Raw genomic sequence first — 7200 nt, forward strand, 5'->3', positions numbered from 1 at the left:
CCGTAGGGAATCAGAAAAGGTTAGGGTAAATATGAAGTTGATCGCCTGAACCCTGGCAAGACTGAGTGGCTTTGGGTATTGGGGCCTTTGGTTCCCGGGGATTTACCATCTTTGATGCTGGATGAGGTTGGACTATCCCAAACAGATCTGGTGCAGAATCTAGGGCTCCTTTTGGACTCATGAGTCATGCCCAAAAGCAGGTGGCAGTCATGGCCAGGAGAGCCTTTGCACAGCTTCATGTTGTGCACCAGTTGCGCTTGTTCCTGGATTGGGAGGCTCTACTCTCAGTAACTCAAGCTCTAGTCACTTCCCAAATGGATTACCGTAATGCAGTCTACATGGGGCTGTCCTTGAAGGGTATCTGGAAGCTTGAGCTGGTGCAAAATGCAACGGTGGAGGCAATTATATGTGCTCCAAGAACTGCACGTCATACCTCTGCTCCATGAGTTGCATCGGTTGCCAGTTTGCTTCCAATTCAAGGTGCTGGTTATGACCTTTAAAGCCTTACATGGCATGGGGCCAGGTTATTTGAGAGACTGCCTCTCCCCAATTACATCTACCCGTCCCATCAGTTCTGGCAGGAGGGGAATGTTGTGGGTCCTGTCGGCCAAGGAGTTTTGTTTGGTGGGACCCAGGAGGAGAGCCTTTTCTGCCATGACACCCACCCTTTGGAACATCATTCCTCCCGAGGTGAGGTTGGCCCCAACCATATTGGCCTTCCAAAAGGACCTTAAAACTTGGTTTTGCCATCAGGCCTGGGAATCCCATGGAAGCGTGGAGCCCCTTAAATGGCTGTATTGTGTGTGAGTTTAGAATGCACTCTTCCCTGTTTTTTTAAATTATAATTTATTGTTTTGAACTGATTTTTAATGGTTGTTTTGCATTACGTTAATTGTTTAGCTTTGTGTTTTAATTGTGTACACTGCCCACAGTCACATGTGTGAGATGGGCAGCCATATAAATTTGATAAATGAATGAATGAATGAATGAATGAATGAATGAATGAATGAATGAACAAATAAACAAACAAACAAATAAGTGAAGCAATGGTGCAATCAGGTGATATTTTAGATTCTAGATACCATACTTCCCACTCCATTGTCTTTAGATAATTAATATGAAGATTTTTTCATATGTTCTAGGGTGGATGGCACATCTGAGGCACAAGGACTAGAACTCAAGGATATGAACTAGAACAGGATCTGAGGCACATATCCAGAACTCAAGGATATGAACTAGAACAGTCCAAGCCCTGCTTCAGAATTGTCATTTTTGCACAACAGGATGGAGTTACATTAAGTTACTGTTCATTATTAATTAACATTAACTTTGTTTCAATAATGGAATTTAGTTTTAATTTGATGTCTACTTCAAATGAAGCTCTGCCAGCTTTTTGGTCTTTGTTTCTGGAATGTGATCCTCAGTATGCTAATCAAAGGTTGAGAGCTCCCAGAAGGTCTGCCCACATACTCTAGGTTTTCAGAGTACAGAATATCATGAACACCGCTGGCATGATGTGAGTAGAGTAGAGCCACAATGACATAGCATCCACACTCACAGAAATTACCCAGTGTATGTGATTTGTGTCAGTAATGTCATGATACATTACTGCAATTACTACAATTACATAATATGTATCATTTGTCTGATCACATTGTAACACACCTGATGTCACTGGCCACCTTTGTCCCTCTGCAGACCCCATGACCATTGATCCTTCACTCCACCTCTCAACAGGTCAGCAAAGAGCAGAAGTTGTGGTGATATAATGCATCCTACAAGCTCTCCATAAAACTCCTCATTCAGCTATCCCCAGGTAACAGCTGTTCCATCAGCCTGTACTAGAGTTTGCTGAAATAGGAAGTAAGGCTGCTGAATCCCATTAGCTGTTCTGGAATAACAGCTCCATCAAGTTTCTCCTCTTCCCAAAGTGAATTCATCTAGTCATTATTTAAGAATCACACAGCATATATATATATATATATGTAAGCAAGTCAATACATACAGTAAATCACTATATCACTCAGATGCTTTATAAAACCTGGAAGGAGGAGGAAGGAGGTTTCCTGGTTTGGGACTGTGTATTTTATTTTACTCATACATACACACATGCCTCTCTGTAATCAGACTCTGGCAATGATAGACACATTAGAGAGGCAAATACAGATCAGCGAAAAACAAACAGGATGATGTTCATCTTTCACAGCTGTGAAACAAAGGTTACAAACCATGCATAATGGGCAGACCTTCTGCCCGCATTGGCTCTTCTCCCCATCACTTGCCTCCTATCTTCTGTTCTGTTCTGGCCTCCCACTATGCTTTTCCCATCTTGTCAGAGACACAATTCTGGGGAATATAAATGCAAGGACCCTGACACTCGGCTGTCAAATATTGCACTGTTTCTTGCAAGTGAGGGGAAACTCAAGTTTCAGTCTGGGTTTAGCTACAAGTTTCGTGCTGCTCATTAGAAACCTTTGGGAATTATCTGCCTCGTCTCACCAGGAAGCTGAGATGGAGTCATCAGCCGGTTTTCCTGCCCTCTTAGAGACAAGAACATTTAACCAGGACCAACTATAAGAAAAGAAGCAAGCGAAATCATTACACACTGCTGCAGTCCTACTGATTGCATCGACTTTTCATACACAGCCAGTTGTGAGGCACAGTTGTGCTCCTACAGCTCTCTTTTCACTTTGCTTTACAAGAACCTTTACATGTCTGAATCTAAGAATATGTATGGCACCAAAGCTCTATTTCTAGTCGTTCATTAAATAAAACCCATTTGTTGAACCCAGAAACAACAAATATGTAGAGCACCAAGATTGTGAGTCTGATGATAGAAATCCATCAAGCTCCTTCCCTTTGGCTTTTTAAGGATGTGCAGAAAAAAAAATGTTGCTCCATTTTTGTTTACCTCTTAGCAGCAATAATGTTAAGCCAAAAATAATTATCACCTGCTCTCAAGAGGAAGGAATTTCTTTTTTAATGTTCCTGTCTCAAATGAAATGCTATTCTACTTTTGATTTTTCAGACATCTGGCATAATCCTAAGAAGGATCAATACTAACGTAAAAGGGTCAATTATTTTTTTGGGGGAAAAAAACCCGAATTCCACCGGACATAAATCCTAAGACATAAATCTCAGTTTAAAACTTGATAAAGCTACCTTGCTGACTTATGTGAATTCTAGGGCCTGTACCTTAGCAGTGGCCATAGCTTGTACCCCAGATTGTTATATCTCCTCCCTTGAGCTTGTTCCCACCCCCAGCAGCCAAATGGCTTCCTTGCTGAATTCTTCAAAGGTCAGCATAAAATTAGGGATTCTGAGTCGTGTAGTTCTCAGGTCAGAGTCTTATTTTATAGGAAAGCACAATACTCTGTCCCTCAAATAGAAAGTCCAAATTAAATTAAAACTCATAGCCAGGGTGCTGGCACTAGGCTAGGTTCATCCATTTCTCCTAAATCTTCTCTCACTGTTTTTACAAATACCTTTAAAGTTGTTGCATTGTAATGTAACAGACAGCAACTGAAGTGACAAAACTTGCCATCCCTACTTTTGGTGTCCTTCCCCAACTTAAGAATAGCTATGGGCTTGGTTGGATTTCAATTTTTTTCAAGTGTATTTTTTTGTTTTTCTAAAAAATGAAAGTTAAAACTATTAACTTGCAAAAATACAAAGTTGGCAACTGACATTTACAGGTAGTCCTTGCTTAACAACCACAATAGGGACTGGAAAATTGGTTTAAGTGGGGCAGGCATTAAGCGAGTCACCATGTGACCGGACCCAATTTTACGACCATTTTTTATTATGGTTGTTAAATGAATCACATGGTCATTAAGCAAATTCAGTTTCCCCAATGGACATTTCTTACCAGAATTCGCTTAATGACTATGTGATTCACTTAACAACCATTGTAAAAAGGGTCGCAAATCACGATCACATGACCGCAGGGGTGGTGCAATGGTTGTAAGTAGGAGTATAGGTTTTAAATCACTTTTTCCAAGGCTGTCGTAACTTCGAACTGTCATTAAATGAATGGTTGTTAAGCAAGGACTACCTGTAGTTACATTTAATACAGTACATTTATTTGCAACCATAGGCTTTAGAAAAATTCATATAAAATTACAACAACCTGTATCAGTTCAATTCATACCCCCTACAATTAATAGTAGTATCAACACTGGTGTTTGTATCTTCCTTGAAGCCATTTCAAACAATGTAGCTTGTTTTGTTACATGTTTGTCTATATAGGTCAGCAGGAATGGATGTTTTCTTCTTTGCTGGACTGATTAAGCTGGGTTAACAAAGGCATAATAAATCTACTCTGGGTTCCTGATATAATTTGCAATGTAATAAATAATGGATCAGATCTTCTACTTGTGAATTATCACAAATGCATAAACAATGTGTAATTGGTAATCCTTTATATCTTCCACCCAAATAGGCTTTTGGCATTGTCTGAAAATGAAGTTCTGTGAAAGCTTGTCTCAGAGGTTGGGATGTGAGAGATTGTAAATAAGATGACATTTCTTTTCCATCTTTAAGAAATCAGTACCACTTGGCCAACTTAAGCTTGTGTACATGCTCTTTATCTTGTCTAAATTTTTTTTAAAATAAGTAATGCCTCAATAATGTATGATAATTTATGTCACTCAACAGTTCCTGATTGATCTAGTAAAAATTGCAAGAATAGTTTTAAACATGAATTTACCCACCTACTGCTGTTAAATTATTTGTGGAAGCAATGTTTTGCCAAATAAGTGTTGGGCATGAGAATTAGTCTCCTATAATATAAAATTATTGCTTTCTTACCCTTATATAAATCAATGGAAGGTCCACTTCTAATTTCAACATCACTGCCAGTGTACATAGGGCTAAAGCTAGAACTGATGTCATGAACTTGTTCTGGACCACCCCCCCCCAGTTCCTCAAGTTTACTTAAACCCCCCAATTGGGGCCCATATGTCTACTATGAGATTGTTTTCCCCTGGAAGATCCCAAGACCAGGCTGTACTAACTGGCCTCCTTTTGAATTAAAAAAGGAGCAAATGGCTCTCATTTACAGTATCTCATAGCTGTCATTCTTGCTGATGCTATGTGTTTTCCATGCTACTGTTTCAGTAAAATGGATGCCCAAATACTTGAATGACCTCACTTATTCTATCTCCTTACCATCTAGGATCCATCTATGCCTCTTTAGCTTTTTGGCAAATACTACTACCATGGTTTTAAAATAGCTTATTTGTAGGTATTTTCCTATAATAAATGTTACATTCTATGAAGAGTCTTCTCATTCCAGTTAACAACCAACTAGTTAATTCCCATGACTGCCTGATAAACACAGGTGGATGTAGGAACATATTTTCTGTCATCTACAAGAGGAAAGAATTAATCATTGTTTAATGTGGAAACAACAGTAACATACTATGTCTTCTGTTTCAGATATGAAAAATATTACAAAATATATGAAATAAAAGTTATAGACTTTTTGTTAGTTGTAATTCAAACCTATGTTAAATCTTCACTTATTAATAAATGGGGTAGATGGGGGGGGGGAACTGTGAGGCTCTGTGCAGTTTCCTGGTTTGTCCCCCAGAAACCACCACTGCATCCATTCCCCTTTCTACATCATGCAATTGCAGCCCCCTCAAACTAGCACGCTTATTTTCTGTTTATGTTCTGCTTCATGTCCTAAGCCATTTCCTTTCCCTGCTTTGCTTAAATTAACTGACATTATCACCATTTAATCCTTTTTCTGTAGGATGAGAGACATCCTGGACCTCTTCAACCTTCAAGATTGAGTTTTTGCTTCTTCCAGTATAGTGAAAATATCAGTAGGGAGGGATTCTGTTAACGATTAGGACTTGGACAAAGACAAGGTAAGGGAAATCACAGAGACAGTTTGCATGTTTTCACTTAGTCCATGTAAATACTGCCGCTCACTCAGCAAGGTAGGACTTTGTAGAAGATTCCTGTTCCTTGACTGAGGAGTCCTGCTGTTCAGAACTGATTGCAGTGAAGTTCCAGGGGGTGTGATGTGGTTTACAACTGACAATGACAGTGCCAATTTGCTAGCACAGATACAAGCAAAGATTATAATGCTATGGGAGTTGAACAGCAAAAAGGATGTGAGCATGCCATCAAAATCTAGGTTGCACTGACCCCTAGAGGTTGACAAGAAACATTGCTACTAAATTCTCAAAAAGCATTTCCTGATTATGAAAGGCCTGCTGTTAAAGTCTGTGGGGTAGAGAAAAGCAGCCTAGCTTCTGTCTGCCCACTGTATTCTGGAATACAACTCTGGAAAGGTCATCAGTGTATTACTAACCCTTGGTTTTCATAGACTTAGGACCTTCTGTTTAGTTTTTGTCTTTCTCTGAATATCCATATTAAAGCTGTACAGCACTTTAGATTTGAAGGCAAAAAGGTGCATCAGAGTGATCAGTCTTTAAAGCAGCTGCATCTTTTTTTTCAGGATCATGAGGCTGTTCTCTGCAGCATGTGATGTAAGGAGTTGCAGACTGGTGCTACATTCATACTCTCCTGTACTCTGAAGCATCTTTTTGACGACAAATCTGAAACTTGCACAGCTCTACTCTGATGCATATTATGTGCTGTCTTTTCCTGGATCGGATTGTGGCTTCATTTGGCTTGGAACTGTCTGTCTAGCTGAACATTATTGCAGCTCTCCAGGGTTTCTGATGGAACTATTTTCTAGCCCTGTGTAGAGATGCCAGGGAGTGAATGTGGCTTTTTTTGTATGCAAAATATGTCATTCCATCCATCATTCCCATCCACCTACCTTTTATTTAATCATCTATCCACATAGCTGAGATACCATTAAATTATATTCCATCACCGGTTCACAGACAACTTTCTTGGCAGACACCACCTTCCTTCCCAAGTGGTTTTCATTGTAAACCATGTACTTTCAATTTAAGGGGAAAAGGTCTCCTGAACCATCTTTACTTCAGATAACACCTAGGTCAGTGTTTCTCAACCTTGGCCAGTTTAAGATGGGTGGACTTCAACTCCCAGAATTCCCCAGCCAGCCATGCTGGCTGGGGAATTCTGGGAGTTGAAGTCCACCCATCTTAAACTGGCCAAGGTTGAGAAACACTGACCTAGTGCATCCACGCATTCCCGTACAGTAAAAGTACAGGGTGGTTGCAGGCCCCCTGCTTTATTTATTTAAAAAGGCAA

At 39.9% G+C, this 7200-nt stretch overlaps 1 long non-coding RNA gene across 2 annotated transcripts in view; it reads left to right on the forward strand.

Moving 5' to 3' along the window:
* The window catches only part of LOC148214606 (uncharacterized), a 30524-nt gene extending 23504 nt beyond the window's left edge, over positions 1 to 7020 (forward strand). For both annotated transcript variants that reach the window (XR_015797944.1, XR_015797943.1), the window contains exons 2-3: positions 5759 to 5876; positions 6473 to 7020. This is a non-coding gene — a long non-coding RNA (uncharacterized LOC148214606). The remainder of the gene's footprint in view (positions 1 to 5758; positions 5877 to 6472) is intronic.
* The last annotated feature ends 180 nt before the right edge of the window (positions 7021 to 7200 follow it).

The sequence above is a fragment of the Python bivittatus genome, unplaced genomic scaffold (assembly GCF_059951505.1).
Source record: "Python bivittatus isolate LINGU-HERP-01145 unplaced genomic scaffold, Pbiv_v1 ctg000610_np1212, whole genome shotgun sequence".
Lineage (NCBI taxonomy): Eukaryota > Metazoa > Chordata > Lepidosauria > Squamata > Pythonidae > Python > Python bivittatus.